The sequence below is a fragment of the Elgaria multicarinata genome, chromosome 2 (genome assembly GCF_023053635.1).
Source record: "Elgaria multicarinata webbii isolate HBS135686 ecotype San Diego chromosome 2, rElgMul1.1.pri, whole genome shotgun sequence".
Classification (NCBI taxonomy): Eukaryota; Metazoa; Chordata; class Lepidosauria; order Squamata; family Anguidae; genus Elgaria; species Elgaria multicarinata.
The window spans coordinates 132,732,689-132,752,211 of NC_086172.1; the positions used below are offsets into that span (position 1 = coordinate 132,732,689).

Below are 19,523 nucleotides of genomic sequence, written 5' to 3' on the forward strand. Positions count from 1 at the left end.
ACTGTAGTGTGGTTTAAATGTTATATTCCAATTATTCTTTTTTTTTTCAAAAGGGCTTTACTTGGGAATTACTGATATTAGAGTACTTGCTAGGGAAAAAATGAGGGGCACTGAAAACTCAACATACTATTTTAGTGTACCAAAAGAGCGATGCATTAGATATTTAACTAAGTCATGGATGTTGTTGTCTTAAAAAATGTAAATTGCACCTTTGGAACTGCACAGGTATACTGTATATAATGTACAGTCAGGCATGTATTTTATCCTAATTCCAAGATTATGGGTTCTAATTCAGGTAATTCATTTCCCCCCCACCCCCCAGACCCACCACCCCATCCAGCAGGCCACAGTCTGCTGGGTGACCCTTTAAAAATGAAACTAAAAATGGCACCATAAAGTGCCCAAAAGGTCATATTTAGCTTGTTTGCAAGCTAATTGACTTTCTTGGAATTCTATAGTGCTCCAGGTGCTGGTTTTTTTCATTAAAAAAGACTACTTTTGGGGAGGGGGCAACACGGGACACTTGTGACCCATGTGCCACATATTGCCCTACCCTGCTCTAAGTTTTAGTTACATCTAGAGGGTTGAAGAACTCCCACCCCTCTCACTCATTTTAAGAGAGATTCATTGATAGAATTTAATCTGACCTCTGAAATGGAGCCATGGTCTTCTACACTGAGTACCACGTACCAGCCCACATAATTCAGCTTATAAAATGCAACAACATTTGTTGAGCTTCATTAAAAAGTGAACCAGTTGTTAAAAACACCACAATTATCTTGCTAGAAAAGACCATACAGCTGCTTAGTATGGCAGTCAATTTTGATTGGTATCTAGCATCCTGGTGAAAAGAAATCTGGATAATAGAAAACATTTTAAAATTATTTTCTACGTTGGATGCCTTTGACAATGGAGAGTGAGAGGGGAGACCGAAAGAGAGGGATTCTGTGAGCTTTGCTAGATTTATGTTACCATGGAAACACTTTCTTCATGTACCTTCACAGCATTTTATTGAAAGGCACTTTTGAATTGCATTCACACATTATTAATAAAAAATCCCAAGAAAGAACCTTCTTTTGACAATCAAAAATATGCAGAATGTAATGACATATGTGTGTGTGTCAGTGTCTAATGTTCTAATAATTATGTGCTTGTGGATTATGTTCAGTAATAGTTAATACCACTACGGGGCAGTCATAGGATATACAGACACAGGAATATGAAGATATCAGCTGTGTCTTTTGTATACTCTTCTTTCAAGAGGAAAAAGGAGGAAATAGCAGGTGTAGGTGTACTTCTGTAGTAACTACATTGCTAGAAGTACATGAATGGAGCTGGGAGAAATACCTAATTACCAATGCAAGCAATAGAACAGAGACAAGATGGGCAAGGCGTATGATTACTTTCTGTCATGCCCCCACTGCAGAACTCCCTGAGGCAGATGAAGCCCTCTCTGTCAGGAGACATGGGAGAATGTAGGCCCTTAGGAGAGAGGTCTATGGGTCCATTCCCGCTGGAAGAAGGGAGCTCTGCATCAGAAACAGAGGCTGAGTTCCCACCCAGTCCCAGAAAGCGTTGTATTGTTGCTGCTATTGTTAAACAACTGAGAGTCAGAAATTTTGCCAGTTGACTGCAAATCACTCAGATCTACTAGTAGATACACAGATTCACCTTCTAGCCACCCCTAACCTGGGTTGGTTCCACATTAGCATTTCTTCTAGAATTCACATTGTTTGTTCACTAGGTGGCAGATGTATTTTCGTGCTTTCCCTATTCTATCTTTTTAAAGATCTGTTGTTGTTTTTTCTGAGTTTTCTCAGTTATAGGAGCAATGGTGAGAGGACATGGGAGTTGTAGGGCAACTTGTGGCCTCCAAAACATCTTGAAGGTCACAGATTGTCCATTCCTAGCCTATAAAGACACTGATCTCTATGCCATAGGCAGGAAAGAAGTGGATAAGTAAAGAAGCCTTTGAACTAATCCTCCAACATGATTTGCCTCCATAAGATTTTATTAAACTGTTGAGATTGGCAGAGAGCTGCATTTCTTTACTGGGTGCAAGGAGAGGGCCTCTCCCTAACTGTCCACATGGTTTCTGTGCTGGGCACAGAGGAGGGATGGTGTGCTCCCACCCTCCTCTGCCAGCCTGCTGACTTGCGTGCATGGAATTCGTGCACTTGCTTGCATGTGAATCTATGGCCGGTGGTCTGACCTAGAAACCCAGGGGCTTCGGGGTTGGGGGAGGGCAAGGAGCAATGGCTGGTGGTGGATAGTTGAATTTCACATATTGATTTTTAACTTCTGTCCCCAGACTGAAAAAGGGGGGAAATAATATATGAAATTTATCTTCCAAATATTTGGCTACAGGCTTCGAGTCTTTTGTATAATTTTTATGATCTGCTGTCTTAAGCAATTGCTACCAGCCAGTTCCTGGCCTTGATTCCAGTGTAACTGATTGTTATTGAGGGTGGCAGAGGCAGAGGTGCAGAATAAAAGATTGTACGTAGGTCAACTGGCATAATCGAGTTTCAGCCAAGCAGAACTGATGACTGCTTAAGCTGTAGCTGTCATATTCACTTAAGTGGTGGCAGCTGGAATACCTGTGAGGCCATATAAGTTCTTTCTTAGCAGTGGTTATTTTTTGAGGAAAAGTAGTTGCTCCAGTTTAGAAATGGTGCCTTTTTCAAGGCCCTAAGCCTACTGCTCGGGATAAGTTCAAGCTGTCCTCCAAAACATTTATGTGAAAGTTCTTCTAGAGCCAGTGGGTCATGATCCTAAGTTAAACTAAAATAGGAATGCCAGTTAATAATATTTGAGTCAGTTGTTATAATTTGACAAATTGAGGTTCTAGGATATTGCTTGGGGCAGCCTTCAGCAACCTAATGGTCTCCAGATGTATTGGACTACAACTCCCATCATTTCCAGCTAGCCTGGCCAAGGCTGGCTTAGGGTTAAATAAAAAGTTGCCCTTCTTAGTTTATATATTTCATTTATAACATTTTTTAATCCTGCCCTTCTTCCACCCTTTCTTCAGGGCAATGTACATGTTTTCCCTCCTAACCTGCCATTTTATCCTCACAAGCTCTGTGAGATAGGTTTCGCTGAGAGAGTGGCTGGAGGATGATCTGATCCAAAAATGGTGAAGGAACCACCTGGAACAGTTTTGGCTCTTACTGCTGCTTGATCGAGCTTTGGCTATGGGGCGTTATATAAATGTAATTATCTCTTGGTAGTGCTGTGCTATAGTGGAATATCACAATGACACAAGTAAGAAAATAGCTTTTCTTTCACTTTCAGAAATAATACCCTATTCTCCCCACTCTAAAATAAACCTGGGAAAGTGCTGTTATAAAACAGAAGCAAAACTGGAGGATGACGTTGTCGGCTAAGGAACCCGTAAACAATAAATGCCTCCTGTAGAAAAGCTCTAAGGTTTATTGAAGTGGGTGGGAGGGAAAGGAAACAAGAGGAATGACTCAGATGGGTATACAATTTAAGGTCAGTCTCTCATCAATTAAATAAGAGGTGATGGAGGCCAATACTTGAATTATCCACAGGTGAGCGGTTAGCATGTTTTGGACTTGCCTCTAGTTACATAATTCCCATAGCTGAAGGTCTGAGGTGCTTCCAGATGGAGGGCTCCCAGCATGCTACCAATTAAAAGAATTAGGAAGCTATTGCATCTTTTCCTCCTTAACAGATTTTCTTCAGAAAGTAAAAAAGGCTCTGTCATGCACTGGCTGTGGAGCTGCTGCTCGCTGGACATTGGGTGTTTCTGGACGGAGGGTTTCCAGCACTACTAATCAAAAGATGTTGTGCCGCTATTCTGACTTTTTTCTTTCCACGCCGAAAATCCAAGTTGGAAGAAGCAGTGGAAAAATACAAGGGGGATTACAAATGTAAGATGTTGTCACCTGGATCCTTGTGCAATTCTGTGAATGAGGCACTGTGATTGCATAATTAAATTTCGTCTGGAAGCACCCACTGTTGGCCAAACACACATTACTTTAAATGTGTAATTAGCAACCATGCCTTTTTAAAACTTTTAAGTAGGTGAGGGGCCCCAAATTTAGATTGGGATATTAATGTGAGGTTTTTAAGATACGGTTCGAGGGCCCTGAGCCTACTCTAGATGAAAAATGAGGAAAAAACATAGCTGCTAGACACAAAATTTAAGTAATGTCTATTTTGGCCCTGTGTGAGGGCAGAAACTGGTGGTGACTGCTGCTCTCTCACCTCCACTGTCTTCTCTGGGTGGTTCCTCCCTCTTTCTCTGCAGTCTCCTCAGTATTATAGGTTTCTCATTCTCTCTGAGACTCTTCAACCAACTTTCCTCACACTTCTGGTGTCAGTGTGGGTGCACTATTAGCCCTGCCACCCCCTACCTGGATGCTCACACATTGCCCCAGAAAATTGCACTGTAGAAGGCCATGTGTCAGCAACTGCTTCCACAGAGGTTCCAAAAAGGGTCAAGACCTGTGCGATACTCACACAGATTGGGTTCGGACAATCATGGGGAGAAAAGAAGCCACTGTGGTTTCTTCCCCTGCTTCTGCCTGCGTGACTACCATTTGCATAATTACCTACGATGCCATGCAGGTTGCCATGTTGTCCGAACCTGGCGCAGTGCATGGTAGGGGTGGCTTCCTACCTATACGATAACCCATGGCTTGTGTAGCAGGGGTTGTGGGGTGGATAAGAACCACACCTGCGGTGCAGGCTTTGATGGTGCAGACTTCTGTGGCAACATCGGAATGCTGGCTTGACTAATTCCCCAGAATCTCCTCAGAAAAAAACTTCAGTTCATTGTGCCAGCTCCTAAGGGCTAAAAAGGGCTATGCTTCAGGCATCTCAGTGGCTACACTGCACAAGGTTACATATATAGATAAAAAGAAGATGGGGTGGAGGTGGGGGTTTTGCTTTGAACAACGGTTTATTTCTGTGTAGGTGATAAATCATCTTAATGGGCAATGACTGCATAGAACTTGCTATTCTGTATCCTGTAACCATTATTTTTTGTTATGACCTGTCAAAACGAAGAAATTCTATCTTTCGAAGTCAGTGTTCCTCAACCTGGTGCCCCCAGAGGTGTTAAACTATAAACCCCACCATCCCCTGCCAGCCGCTGGGTATTTTAGCAGAACAAAAGACTGAAAAGTTGAAATCGACAGTGTTTTAAATAACCTCAGACTATTTCATTTACAGAGGAATCCTATACGTGTTTACACAGAAGTAAGTCCCATTATGTTCGCTGGTACTTACTCTCAGGAAAGTGTGCATTAGATTGTAGGCTGTATCCGGTGAGAATTTGGCTGGTTTTCACTAAAATGTACTTTTGGTGTTCATCTCCTTTTTTGTATTTTTAGCAAAGCTTCATGTGAATTACATTTCTCTTGTGCCATTTTCTAGTATATTGTGAGAGCCTAGAAGAGATCAGGCAGCAAATGTGTGTCTCTTTTATGTTATCTTGAGCAAGCAATTCTTGCTCTTCCACAGAATAATTTCTCCACTCTTAGTGCATTCTGAGCTACTTTATGCTATCTGAATTGTTCCTGATTACTTGCTAAAGCATCCTGGACAGCACAAGGAAAATCGAACTGTAATCAGCTAGTTTATTTGCTAGCAAAGCTAAGCTTAGGATAAAACCAATAATGAAAGTCCAGGGTTGGCTTGTGGTGGGTAGAAAGGAAACTGCTCACTCACTTCTCTTATTCTTAATTATCTTATGCTCTTATACTTAATATCCTCTGCTTCTCCAGGGCAAGTAGGGCAAGAAAAAGCCGTGCCTCAAACCCTGGAGAGCTGTTGCCGGTCTGTGTCGACAGTACTGCTCCGGCTATTGGGCGGTATAGAAATGTAATAAATAAATAAATAAATAATACTGAGCTAAATTGGATCCATGGTTTGAATCGACATAAGCAGCAACCTACATTCCTAATTAATTCTCTCAAATGGATTCTCTTGTAGGGTGGGAAATATTAGGATTAAACTAGATGTGACACAGGAAAGCCATGATTAGGGGTTTCCATTGTTTTTTTGTAAATTAAAAGTAGCCATAAGCATAATGGCTGTGCCAACAGCACTAGCTCTCAGTCTATTTCCAGGCCCAATCCAAGCTGTTTTTGACCTTTACTACCCAGGTACTTGGGAGACCACCTGTCTGCATATGTACCTACCCATACATTAAAGCCCTCACTGGAAAGCCTCCTGTGGGTGCCATTGTCATCTAACACCTAGCCTGGAGAAGAGAAGAATTGAGGGGAGACATGATCTACACCAAGAAGATATAAGACTTTGAAAACATTTTGAAAACTGTATATGGAGTGTGTCCTGGGCCCCAATAGTTGCCACTACTGTTATAAACCATTTTAAAGCAGTAGTGTAGGTCTTGCCAAGATAGCACTCTTCAAATACTTGAAAGGTTGTCACATAGAGGAGGGCCAGGATCTCTTCGCGATCATCCCAGAGTGCAGGACACGGAATCATGGGCTCAAATTACAGGAAGCCAGATTCTGGCTAGATATCAGAAAAACTTCCTGACTGTTAGAGCAGTACGACGATGGAACCAATTACTTAGGGAAGTTGTGGGCTCTCCCATACTAGAGGCATTCAAGAGGAAGCTGGACAACCATCTGTCAGGGATGCTTTAGGATGGATTCCTGCATTGAGCAGGGGGTTGGACTTTATGGCCTTATAGGCCCCTTCCAATTCTACTATACTATGATTCTATGAAGCAGGTAATTACTAGTGAGAGGAACTTCTTGAAGGTGGCACCCCAATTGTGGACCATTCTCCCCAGAGTAGTTCACCTTCTTCATTGTCCTTTCAGTGCCAGGCAAAGACCTTTTTTATTTTCCAGAGCATTTTAGATGGAGTTATAACTCGATGGACTGTTTTATGTGTTTGTAATTTTTGGTGGCTTTCAGTATTTACATTGTTATCATTTTATCCTTTTTGTATAATTGAGTGGTTTAAAAATTTAACAAATTAATAAATTTCACAGGCCGCCCAAACCATTCCCAGGTGGCTGAGCTGCGGGAGTGGTTAATACTCCCCAACCTATTTTCTGGATTGGAATTGTTCATACACACAGACATACCAGCACTTCTATTTGTCATGTTGAGGATAATATGCAAGTACTTTATATGGTGCCTGTATGTTTTCCCTTGCAGGCCAAACAGCAAGGTGCTGGGAAGGGGAGGAATTTGGAATGGGAAAAGGGAATGGGGGAAAGGGTTAGCCCTTCTTCCCCCAGCATAATTTCACAGATCCATTTCATACCCCTGACTATTTTAAATCTAGTACTTCACAAGGGATAGCATGCTGACCTTCTGTTTTCTTTTAACCTTTAGGACATTTTGTTCTCTTTCTGTACATCCTGTGGGCAGCAAATTATGTTTAGTGAAGCCTATAAGTGTTACATAAGATCTTGCAGAGGCAGTGTATGACAAGCAGCAGTCACGAATACTGCATTTTAGTAGTCAATAGAGAGTTTTAAATTATAGCACTCTACTCTAAGTGTGATTTCTGAAAATAGGGCATCCAGAGAGCAACATTTAGAACTGTAAAAAATTATGGATTGATCTCACTATGTCTGGAAGTATTGCCCCTTATGATCTCCCAAATACATTTAATTTAATTTGTTTTACCTTCACAGAAATCAGACTTTGCTAGAGGCCAATGGTAGATAACATTTCATTCCCCCATTTATTCTCATAAGAAATCTGTCATATAGGGCATTATTATTCCCATTTAGGAACTAAACTGTAAGGTGAAGGTATCATTTTGCCATAATGAACTGCATCATTTAGAAGAAAATCAATTGTTGGTGTGACTTGTTAATATGAATAATCTGTGTTCTGAAACTAGCGCAAACATGGTTCATTGGTGGACATTTGCTATGAGGTATTTGCAAACTCTCTCATTTATTGGTAGACATCTGCTGAACTGAACTATGGTTTCATATCACTCTTATTTGTTGACTAAAGTTTGCTTTAACAGGTAAATATGTTAAAGATGCAGACTTTCAGGCATGTCTTTCCAGCTAGAAGGGTTAGAAACATGATTTATTAAAATAAAATCTAGGATTTTCAGGAATTCCATTGGCCAAGAATGAATAAGCAGGACATAGTGCAACAACACCCTCTCACCCATATTCCCCAGCAACTGGTGCACACAGGCTTACTGCCTCGAATACCGGAGATAGCACACAACCATCAGGGCTAGTAGCCATTTATAGCCTTTGCCTCCAGGAATTTATCCAACCCCCTTTTAAAGCTATCCAGATTGGTGGCCATCATTACATCTTGAGGTAGTGAGTTCCAGAGCCCTGACTATGAGGGGATCCTTTTTCATTTCTTGGAGCTAATTCCCAGAGGTTGCATTTCTTGTCTGCAGTTTGTAGGCCGAGTGCTGTTCATCTGAGAAGTCCACTGGCTGTGGAATCCATGCTTCGGCGGCACCAAAGCATGTTACAGTTGCTACAGGGGTTCGGCCATAATGGTCACTCTGTAGGGAGTAATTCTCTGTCTCAGCCATTACGTGAAGACCGGGTTCCCCAGTACCCAGCTCCATTTCCCAGGAACTGCTTGGAGGTGAGTCGGTGGGAGGAATATGGGGACTCATGATTTAATAAGGGGCAGTCACATACTTTCCAACTTTACAGCAGGATTAGGACCACTTGCCATGGGCAGTCCTCTTTTTTTTGCTACATCCCCATGGTGACCTTCATGAATACTCCTGCCCTCAGTCTTAAAATCTGTTCTACTTGGTCCATAGTAGCCTCAGTGACAACAGGTTTATGTTATCTGTTTTGCTTCACTGCCCTTTTCCCATTTTCTCTACTAATAAGCAATGATATAATCTGTTCAAGCTGATTAGGCTTTGCAATGATTTATGAACTCAATTTTTCCCTGTGGTTTCCAATTCTCAAACATGGTGGGTGTCCATGAGTATCCCCCCCTCCTGCCAGTTTCACACAGCTGACCTTGTGATACATGAGCTTCATAAAACAGATACATAAAATTCAAAAAGTTTCAAGAAGGTGCTGTGATAATTACCTACCCTTTCTTCAGCAAGTCTTTTCAGCCTTGATGATTTGTTTGTTATCAGGTCATATTATTTTATTGCATTTATATTCCACTTTTTTTCATCCAAGGAATCCAAGGCAGTGTACATAATCTTTCTCATCTCCATTTTTATCCTCCCAACAACAGCCCTGTGAGATAGGTTGGTCTCAGAGTCTGTGACTGGCCCAAACTCACCCAGTGAACTTCCAAGGCTGAATGGGGACTAGAACCTGGATTTCCAGACTCCCAGCCCAGCATTTTAGCTACTATAACTTACTGGTTATAGAGGCTAAAGATTTTGCTGCTATTCCTTTTGCCTAGTGTCGAAATCTAAAACCACTGCATTTATTAAAACACACACACAGTAAAGCACAATATTGGATTTATGGGATAATGTCCAATATTGCGTGAGCAGATGCCCATTCATACAACAGGAATTCCGTTCTCTCTCTTCTCCCCTCTCTCTCTTCTCCAGTACCCCCAATCTGTACTGGAGGGCCAATGAACCATCTGGAGCAGGTTTGGGGCGGGGGGGTCAGTGGGGAGGTGAATCTATTCTTCCCACAGTATCCATTCTAATGGTGGTGGATGATAAATTTCACCCATTGATGCTGGACTCACCCAACTTCTGTAAGAATGTTAAATTCCTTATGATGCATACGCAGAAGTTCAACCATCTTGAAATTTCCCAGATATAAACAAGGTTTTTTAAAATAATAATAATAATAATAATAATAATAATAATAATCCTGTTACATGACTTTTATTTTCAGGTGTTTAATTTATAGAGGGAAACATAGGTAAATCTAGTGTTATAAAAGATAGTGGAATAGAATGAATGAACCCAGTAAATTATTTCTGGAAGTTGTTGTTATTTATTATTATTATTATTAATAATAATAATAATAATAATAATAATATTTATATAGCACCATCAATGTACATGGTGCTGTGCATCTTAAAGAATAAAACAGCAACACCCTACCACATAGGCTTACTTTCTAATAAAATCATAATAAAACAAGAGAGGGAAGAGAATGCACCAAATAGGCACAAGGGACAATAAAACAAACAGTGTGAAAGTAAGAACAAATTCAAGTTCTAAAAGCTGCAGAAAAGAAAAGTTTTCAATTGAGCTTTAAAAACTATAATTGAATTTGTAATCCGCAAATGCTCTGGAAGAGAATTCCAGGCAAAAGGGGCAGCGATAGAAAATGGACGAAGCCGAGCAAGAGAAGTAGAGACCCTTGGGCGGGTAAGAAACATGGCATTTGATGAGCGAAGTGCATGAGCGGGACAATAATGTGAAATGAGAGAAGAAAGATAGGAAAGAGCTAGACTGTGGCAAGAAAGTCAACAGGAGAAGCTTATATTGGATTCTGATGAGAATTGGAAGCCAATGAAGAGATTTCAGAAGTGGAGTAACTTGATCAGAGTGATGAGCCAAGAAGATGATCTTAGCAGCAGAGTGATCACACCTGTCTTTAGCTTGTAGCTTCTGTTCATCAATCTGTGGCTGCTAATAGCTTTGCTATTAGAGCAAAACTTGAGTGGCAAGTAATTACACCTGCTGCACTGGGGTCCAGTTCCGAGATCTACGGGAATAGTTGCTCTTGCCATGACTGGGGCCTCAACTGCTGTTAATGGATCCCTGGATCAGAATCACAATTGCTATGAAGAACTAGTTTATGTGGAGTACAGTACAGTGCATGCGATACACATGGAAAACCCATGCACAGTTCATTCCTCCCTGGATCGGGGCCATTGCCTCTGCCTGCATTAGAGCTCCATCAGTTGAGCATTTTATTGCATGCTCGTTACTGGGCACTCACTGATTTTCACGGGTCTCTCTCAGGTCGTCGTCTGCTTCCCGTGCCCCTCCTGCCCTTTCTAGCCTTCTTCTGCCAACAAAAAAATACCCCAATAAGTCCGACTTATTTTTAAAGACGGAAGTTGCCACTCTCTCCTGCTGTGTGCAGGAGAAGCAACGGGATCAAAACCGCCCACTGAATGGGACACGTGCAAGTTGTTTACTTCCTCTTTCAAAAGAGGAAGCAATGAGGGACAAATGCACAGGCGGAGAAGCGATGGTAAGCAAACACAATTTCTCCCTGTGTGATGACGCTCTCATCTCTGTGCTCTTGTTTGTGATTAGATGAAAAAATACTGGGAAGCAATGCAAACTTTGGGCAGGTGTGTAGGTGTGGGGAGGAGAATGATTTGATTCTTTTGTTGGCGTTTGTTCTCCAACATGATGTTCTGTTTCCTAGCAACATGAACTAGATGGAAGGTATCTCTTCATCTTTAACAAGATAACAAAATAAAGACGGAAAGGGAGAAAAATAAACAAACATTTCCCTGGAATAGATTTTAGCTTGGTATATAGTCTGAGCCAACAGATTCTATTAATTGAATTACCTGCATGTTGCTTTTGTGAGTGCTGTGTTTTTTAATGTGAAATAACTAGGAGCACTGGCAGTTCTGTAGGTGGATGAGATCTCTGTGTTGCTTTTATCATCAGTTTTAATAAGCAAAATGGAATGCGGGCATTGAAATGGTACACGTGTGCTGGGAAAATATCGAAACAGTTTAAATTGGCAACGCTCCGTTGTAACATTTGCCATTAGTGAGAGGAAATGTGCAAAAGTTAAGTCCTGTAGACTATTTCATGGAGAGACAACAAAGAAAGGCGAGAAAACTTGTGGATTTCATCATAGAGAATGGGAAGAAATATTCTGACAAGGAAATCCCTTTTAAAAAGTGTATGTGGGGTGTTGGTGGTACATTTTGGTTACATAAGGGCCAGCGGACCTGCTCCAACTGAGTCAGAGTAATGGTCCATTTAATTTGGTACTGCTAAGCTTAAGAAACTGAAGAGGGCACCAGTTGAATAGAAATTGTAAAAATTGCTTTGTATAACTGTCTCTATTTGGGGCGTTACCCAATATAATTACAGTTGTATGTAATTGTACAAATAGTAGCACACTGTTTGTAGGATTCCCTCCACAGAGATGCCAACCTGGAGCCAACATTGTTATCTTTCCAGCTCCAGAAAAAGACGTTTTTATTTTACGAGTCTTTTAAATGTACTAATGCATTTTAAATATGTTTATGTTTTACTTGTATTTTAACTTGTTTTGTAACCTCTCCTGGAAGTTCTGCTGAAAGGTGGTATAGAAATCTTTTAATCCTGGTGCTGTTCAGAAACAGCACCAGGTAATGCAGATAAACCTGAACCTAAAATGAGCAGATAGGAGGTGGAATGGAGGAGAAGCAATAGGTACTAAGTCATCATGGTACTTTCATGAGACATCTTCTAACATCTATAGGCAACAAATTATCGGCTTGTGGAACATTAACAAAAAAAATCCCAATTCTACTTCCAGCATATTAGTCAACTGTCAAGCAAAGACATGTATAGTAAAGCCTGTATCCTTTTATTTAATTAACTATTGTAGTAGCATTCTTTGAAATGTAACAAGACAGTCACAACAAACATATTGCTCTTTGTGAAGAACAATTCAAAGAAAGCATCCTTCTAAACTCCAGCAGACTTGCTTTAAAACAAGACACAATTAGAGCAGGAAGCACTTAAATATCAGTGAGTTGAATTAAAGTGAATACCATGCCATGTAAACACAGCTTCTGAGCGCTTCCAAGTTTACACTTCATTGTTAATGAAAAATATTTAAACTCAAATAACCAATACCACTGTGTATGATCATAATTTTTTCTTGTACACTCACTGCTCTTTAGCAAGTGGAAAAGCAGAAACAATTGACTTGTATTTGTCTTGTTCTAACATCAACATACTACTGAATATGTAGTTTTGAAGCAATGTTCTGCAATGATTTGTTTGGCAGAAAAATATATTGGACAAAATGAATGAGTGGCAATACCTACATAAAACATAATTTTGGGGGGAGACAGTGAAAGTATCAGCTAATGGCCTTGAGGTACCCTGGGAACTCCAAGTTGTGGCTAATTCTGCATTGCATCAGGCTTAGCCACAAGTATTCTGTTTGAGGGATTATGGGAGTTGTACTGCAATACATCTGAAGAGTACCAGTTCGGGACAGGCTGTTCTACAGGATCTAGGCAATGTCTGTGTTGATAACCAGGCACCCTGCATGCGTCTGCTAATCTCAGTGCACTTCTGTGATGATACAATTGTTTCATGGAAGGAAGCTGTTTGAAACTGTAGCTACATTACATCTGTTCCACACAGCAAGCCATTTTAAGTCACTGTCAAAAATGGTCTCCACTACATGTGTCACCTTCATGCTGCCATCAGAAACCTTTGTGGTGGAGGCTGGCAGCAGCATGGAAACAAATCACAAACTGTGCTCTGAGTTGTATGACAAAGTTGCAGGCACAAAATGGATAACTGTGTGGAGCAGCTGCCACACAGAGGCTCTAGCTTTTCTCTTCATTTTGAATATTTAATTCGCTTTCATAGCCAAATATTAAACAGACTTATAAGTTTGAGCAACAAACATCATGTTCTATGGATTTCCTTCAATAATATTAAATATTAATTGGAATGTTTTTTAAAAAATACACATTCTGAAAAGTAACGAATTCCAATTTGACAAATTCTTTATGTTCTTGCCTTCTTGAAAACAAAGTGCGATCCAATACATGCCTACTAAGAAGTAAGCCCCATTGACTTCAGTGGAGTTTACTCTTAGGTAAGTGGGTGTAGGATTGCAGCCTAAATGAGTCAATTTTACAATATATACCAAAAGCTTCAAACTATTCATTCAATCATGTATTAATGGTCCATGTCATTCTTTACGTTAGGAGACCACTTCTGTTCTTAGCACTATAATCAAATTAGTCACTATTTCCTGTTTATTATTTTATTTATTTATTACATTTTTATACCGCCCTATAGCCAAAGCTCTCTGGGCAGTTCACAAAAATTAAAACCATAATAAAACAACCAACAGGTTAAAAACACAAATACAAAATACAGTATAAAAAGCACAGCAAAAATCATGCAGCAAAATTGATATAAGATTAAAATACAGAGTTAGAACTGTAAAATTTAAATTTAAGTTAAAATTAAGTATTAAAGTACTGAGAAAATAAAAAGGTCTTCAGCTGGCGACGAAAAGAGTACAGTGTAGGCGCCAGGCGGACTTCTCTGGGGAGCTCATTCCACAGCCAGGGTGCCACAGCGGAGAAAACCCTCCTCCTCTTTGGTGCTATATCATTGATATATCCATTAAATAATCGTAATGGTACTATAGGGACAGAGCTATACACAAAGAGCTCTATTAAATAAGCATTTTATTGCACGCTCATTACTGGGCACTCATGGATTTTCACAGGTCCCTGTCACAACATCGTCTGCCTCCCGCCCCTTCTAGCCTTCTTCACGCAACAAAAAAACCCAACCCCAGTAAGTCCAAATTATTTTTAAAGACAGAAGTGGCTGCTATGTGCAGGAGAAGAAGCGGGATCAAAACGCCCCCCTGAATGGGCCACATGCAAGAAAAGTGGAAGTAATGAGGGACAAATGCACGGGCGGAGAAGCGACAAATGCACGGGCGGAGAAGTAAACAAACACGATTTCCCCCTGTGTGATGGATGACGCTCTTAATGAAAGGATCGTAGGATTATCACTGATATTTGATGGCCATCTCTTATTATACTGCAGAAGATATTTTAGTGGAATCTCTATATCACACTGTTTTTGGTCAAAATAAAAAAAGAACCATGCTGTTCCTTTTTGAGAAATTGATTTTCAGTTAAATAAGTAAATAGTATATATGTTGTGACTGTACAAACGCTATTTCTATTTGCAGCCAATTTAATCTGATATGTCATAGAGATATTTATTCTAACAGCTTTCTTATCATGACTTCCAGTATTTCAGACAACTTTGCCACTTGAGTCACAGATTTGATATTGTTTCCCCTTCTCTGATTTATTGATAGAGTGATACTGTGCATCAGCCTTCCTCAACCTGGTGCCTCCAGATATTTTGGACTACAACTCCCAGAATTCCTGATATCTGGCCTTGCTAAGGCTGATGTCCAAAACATCTAGAGGGAACCAGGTTTGGGAAGGCTGTTGCACATTTTCACTGTCTCCCATGTCTTCAGTAATAACTTTGCACATTACAGGAAACTGCACTGGCCAAATGATTTGTCACAACTATCCCAACTACAATGGTGGCAAGTTTTAAACACTTCTTCAAAACACACCTATTCACACAGGCTTTCTCAGCATTTAGGGCCCCTCATGTGCCTAGAAATCATGGCTTTAAAAACACCAGAGATATTGAAGTTCATCAGACAAGTGTTTTATTGCATGCTCACTACTGCCCACTTATGGATGTGCGTGCGTCCTTTAGATGATATTGGCCTCCCACGCGCCTCCCAATCCTTCTGTTTGTTTTTCCTTTGCAAAATAGACCCCCCAAAATCTGACTTTTTAAAAACGGAATGTGTGCAGGAAAACCGCATGATAAAAATGGCCCCAGAATGGGTCACGTGGTCTTTGTTTACTTCCTCTTTCCCATTTGGGAAGAATGAGGAAGTAATGAGGGTCAGAAGCAGGGGTGGAGAAGCAAAGGTAAGGAAACACAATTTTCCCCCTTGTGATGATGCTCATCCTGGAAATAGTGTGATCTTCCAGTGTGTAAACTCGGCATTGCACTATAATTACACAAGTAGGTGGCGCTATCCCATTAAACTGAACAGAAGTGAATGGCGCATGCAGAGAGAGGAAGTATTCAATTTCAAATCACCTTGCTGCCCATGTAATGGTGCCCATCATAATCACAGAAGGAAAGTGGATGCAGAAATCCATGGTAAGGTAGCGCGATTTTCTCAAACTGTAGAGAAGCTCCATCTCTGTTCCCAGGATCTTCAAAATCATCATCATCATCATCATCATCATCATCATCATCATCATCATCCATCAACAGCTACGCAAGACCTATCCTCACATACTCATTTGGAATCATACACTGGTCACACACTGAACTTGAAGAAATAAACCGACTCAGTCACACTGAACTCACGAAACACTGCATGCTCTATCCCAGTTCATGCATCGAAACAATAACAATCCAAAGGAAAGGAGGACGAAGAGGTCTGTTGGAGATTGAGTTCCATCACACCTACTTTTTTTTCCTGGTAGGCATCCATGATTTCCACCTCCGTTTCATTAGTGCGTCAAGCACTGGTCACTTTCATGTGTGTGCATTGTTGCGCTGTTTCATCTTGTTTACCTTTTCACGTGTGCCGCCTTGTGCTTCCTGGTATCGCTGACCCACCCAGCCCCTTTTTCTTCACTATCCAGCTCTTTGGTTCTTGTGGTTGATGGACATTCTGATGGATGTGGGCACCTTCCCCCCTCCCCCCACTATGGTTTTGGTGTATAAAGTTTAGCGATTTAGCACTTCATCAGCTGGGTGCCTCATACAGCAGGCAAAAAAAAAGAGGGAAGTTGAAACAGATGGATGATAGAGCAATGAGAGTCAGGTTGGAGTAGCGAAAGTCTGGTTGATCGACTCGGTGCACTGGAAGAGAACAGTCCCCACCCTCCTCTTTCGTCAGCAAGACAATGCAGACGCCCCCAAGAAGGGATGTTCTGTGACATAGCACAAGGATGGCAATAGTTGGGGATGGAAGGGTGGTTTTATCCCATGTGGAGAAAAATGCTGCACTCTTCCTGCCCCAGAAAAACACAGAAAATGGAGGGGAAGAGGTGAGATGAAGGCAGGACAAAAGTGCGTTAAAATGCTGGTGTGATGGAGCTTATTGACACAGTTCATGCTAAACAGATATAATCACTCAGAGAATTCTTTCACACTAAAAACACCCCCATTGATAAAGCCATAGTAAAAGCAGATTAAAATTACACCCTATTTAACCTAGCACTACAAAACAAAGACCAAACATGACCATTCACACTTGCAGAGAAAAAAGAAAAATGGGCACAAAAAGTACTACATGGGCAATGCTACAACACAATACAGAACCCACAAATAAACAATCATAGGACAAGCTATTTCCTGAAACAGAAGGTTTCCTAATAGCCATACAGGATCAAGTCATAGCAACCAAGAACGACCAAAAAATCATCATAAAAGATAACAGTGTAACAACAGATTTATGTAGGAAATGTCATCAGTTCCAAAAAACAATAGACCATGTAACAGGAGGATGTAAAATTCTGGGAGGAATAGAATATACGGACAGACACAATGCAGCTGCAGAAATCATTTACCAACAACTGGCCATCAAATTCAAGTTCATTGAACAATCTACACCATACTATACATACTCACCCGAAACAATCTTGGAAAATGCAGATCATAAAATATCCTGGGATAGAACAATTTTTTGTTTTTGTGAACCATCCAGAGAGCTTCAGCTATTGGGCGGTATAAAAATGTAATAAATAAATAAATAAATATGGACAAAACAATGCCCTGCAACTGACTAGACATAACAGTTAGAGACAAAAGAGAAAAACCACACTTACCTCATTGTCATAGCAATGCCTAATAACAAAAATGTTGTAGAAAAGGAAGAAGAAAAAGAGCAATATATACATCACTGGCCATGGAAGTTAAAGAACTATGGCAACAGGACAAGATCACAGTTATCCTGTTAGTCACATCAGTCACTGGCATCACATTAAAAAACTATACAGAAAACCTTCAGAAACTGGGCCTATCAAAATACATCTACACCAACATCCAGAAAGCAGCCATACTTAAAACATGCTCAATGGTCAGGAAATTCCTGAATCAGTAAAAGACAGCATGACTTGGCAAAGCCCATCATGTTCATCTAGAAAAACTGCCACAAGCGAGAAAAGAGAGATAATAATAATAGTCTTCTTACAAAACAGCATGGAATCAGAGAATATTCCCCTGGTTTGAATATCTTTCTGCTAAGATAGCAAGTAAAATATGCCTAGATGTTTGAAGTTCAGCTAATCCTGATATAAGAAATGAAGCTAAGTAATTTTAGGGATACTAGTCAATATGCTTATAAAAGGATTTACAGTTTTTGTTTTGTTCAATTAGTTCGACATTTTCCAGGAAAAATCAAGTCAAATTGCTTCAGAATTTTTCATTTGCTGAGTTAGGCATAAAACAGAAATAGATGACTCACAAAGCCTGTGATCTAATCAAGAACATGGTTTTAGCTTCATGAAATTATTGTTGCTATGGTAACTGCGAGTAGCAGCCTGTGTTGTTTGTGCTCCTACAGAGAATAAAACTTGATCTTAATGGGTGAGAATTGTACACTTTTGAAAAAAAGGAAAAAAGGAAACTATATTGGAGGAGCTTGTTCGAAGTTAAGCATTTTAATTCCCATTCATTTCAGTGGGTCATTCTGGGTGAGCATGAAGTTTGATCCACTCAGTCAATTCACCACATACATTATGTTTAGGATAAACAAAAATGGCTGCATGGATGAAAGAAAGTTTATGGCTATGTGAGCTGACTCTAAGGAAAAATATGATTTTCAACCATAGCTTTCTTCACAGTTTTTGTTGAGATTGACACTAAGCCTTTTGGACTAATTTATACCAAGCCCTTCTGGACTGTGAAAAACAAATACCATTTATTTTAAGATTCTGTAATATGATAGCATCAGTGCCACAGAACTGAAATTTGCTGCCACCACTGTATCAACGTTAACTGCCAATACAGGCAGAGATGCTGGCAATGCCCAACTGATAGCAATTGTGGATTTGAGGTTCTCTGATCACTGGGCACACTTCCTGAGTCACTATCCCCCAACCTTAACGCTAACATTTATCTCAGTGATGTACCTTAGGATATGGCTCAGTGGTTTTAGCTTAACAATGAAGTCCAGAGAAGGAAGACACGCAGGTGAGAACCCCGCCCAAAGCTAGCATTTTCCTGGACCAGTCACTTTTAAGATGTCACTGTGGCTTGTCGCTGCACATGAGAATAATCTACATTATTGGAATTTCTTGCACAGTATTTTCTTATTGCCTGGATTTTTAAAAGAAATCTCCAACCCTTCTTTCATATTCATTCTAACATGATTGAATGATTATCCTATTCTAGCCATCATTAATGCTCTTTATAAAAGATGAAATATTTCCATGTAAAAATTGTAGGCAAGAGTGATTTTATTAAGTAAATGACATCCTTATTTTGGACAGAGCTGAGTAAATCTTGAATAGAAAAAAAGTTTATTTTCCCTAAGTCAGCTGCCAAAAATTGTGTAAGGTTTTAGATTTTTTTAATGCATCAGATACCAGGTCCAAATCACTTCACTAAATATTTTGTCACAAACCAAATGTGACATCCCTGACAGATGGACAAGCATCTGTCAGGGATGCTTTAGGGTGGATTCCTGCATTGAGCAGGGGGTTGGACTCGATGGCCTTGTCGATGGCCCCTTCCAACTCTGCTATTCTATGATTCTATGAAATAGAAATTTGTGG

At 40.3% G+C, this 19,523-nt stretch overlaps 1 protein-coding gene across 1 annotated transcript in view; it reads left to right on the plus strand.

The window, feature by feature from the left end:
- The window catches only part of GPR176 (G protein-coupled receptor 176), a 32,899-nt gene that overhangs the window by 7,362 nt on the left and 6,014 nt on the right, over positions 1 to 19,523 (plus strand). The gene's annotated exons all lie outside the window — the stretch shown is intronic.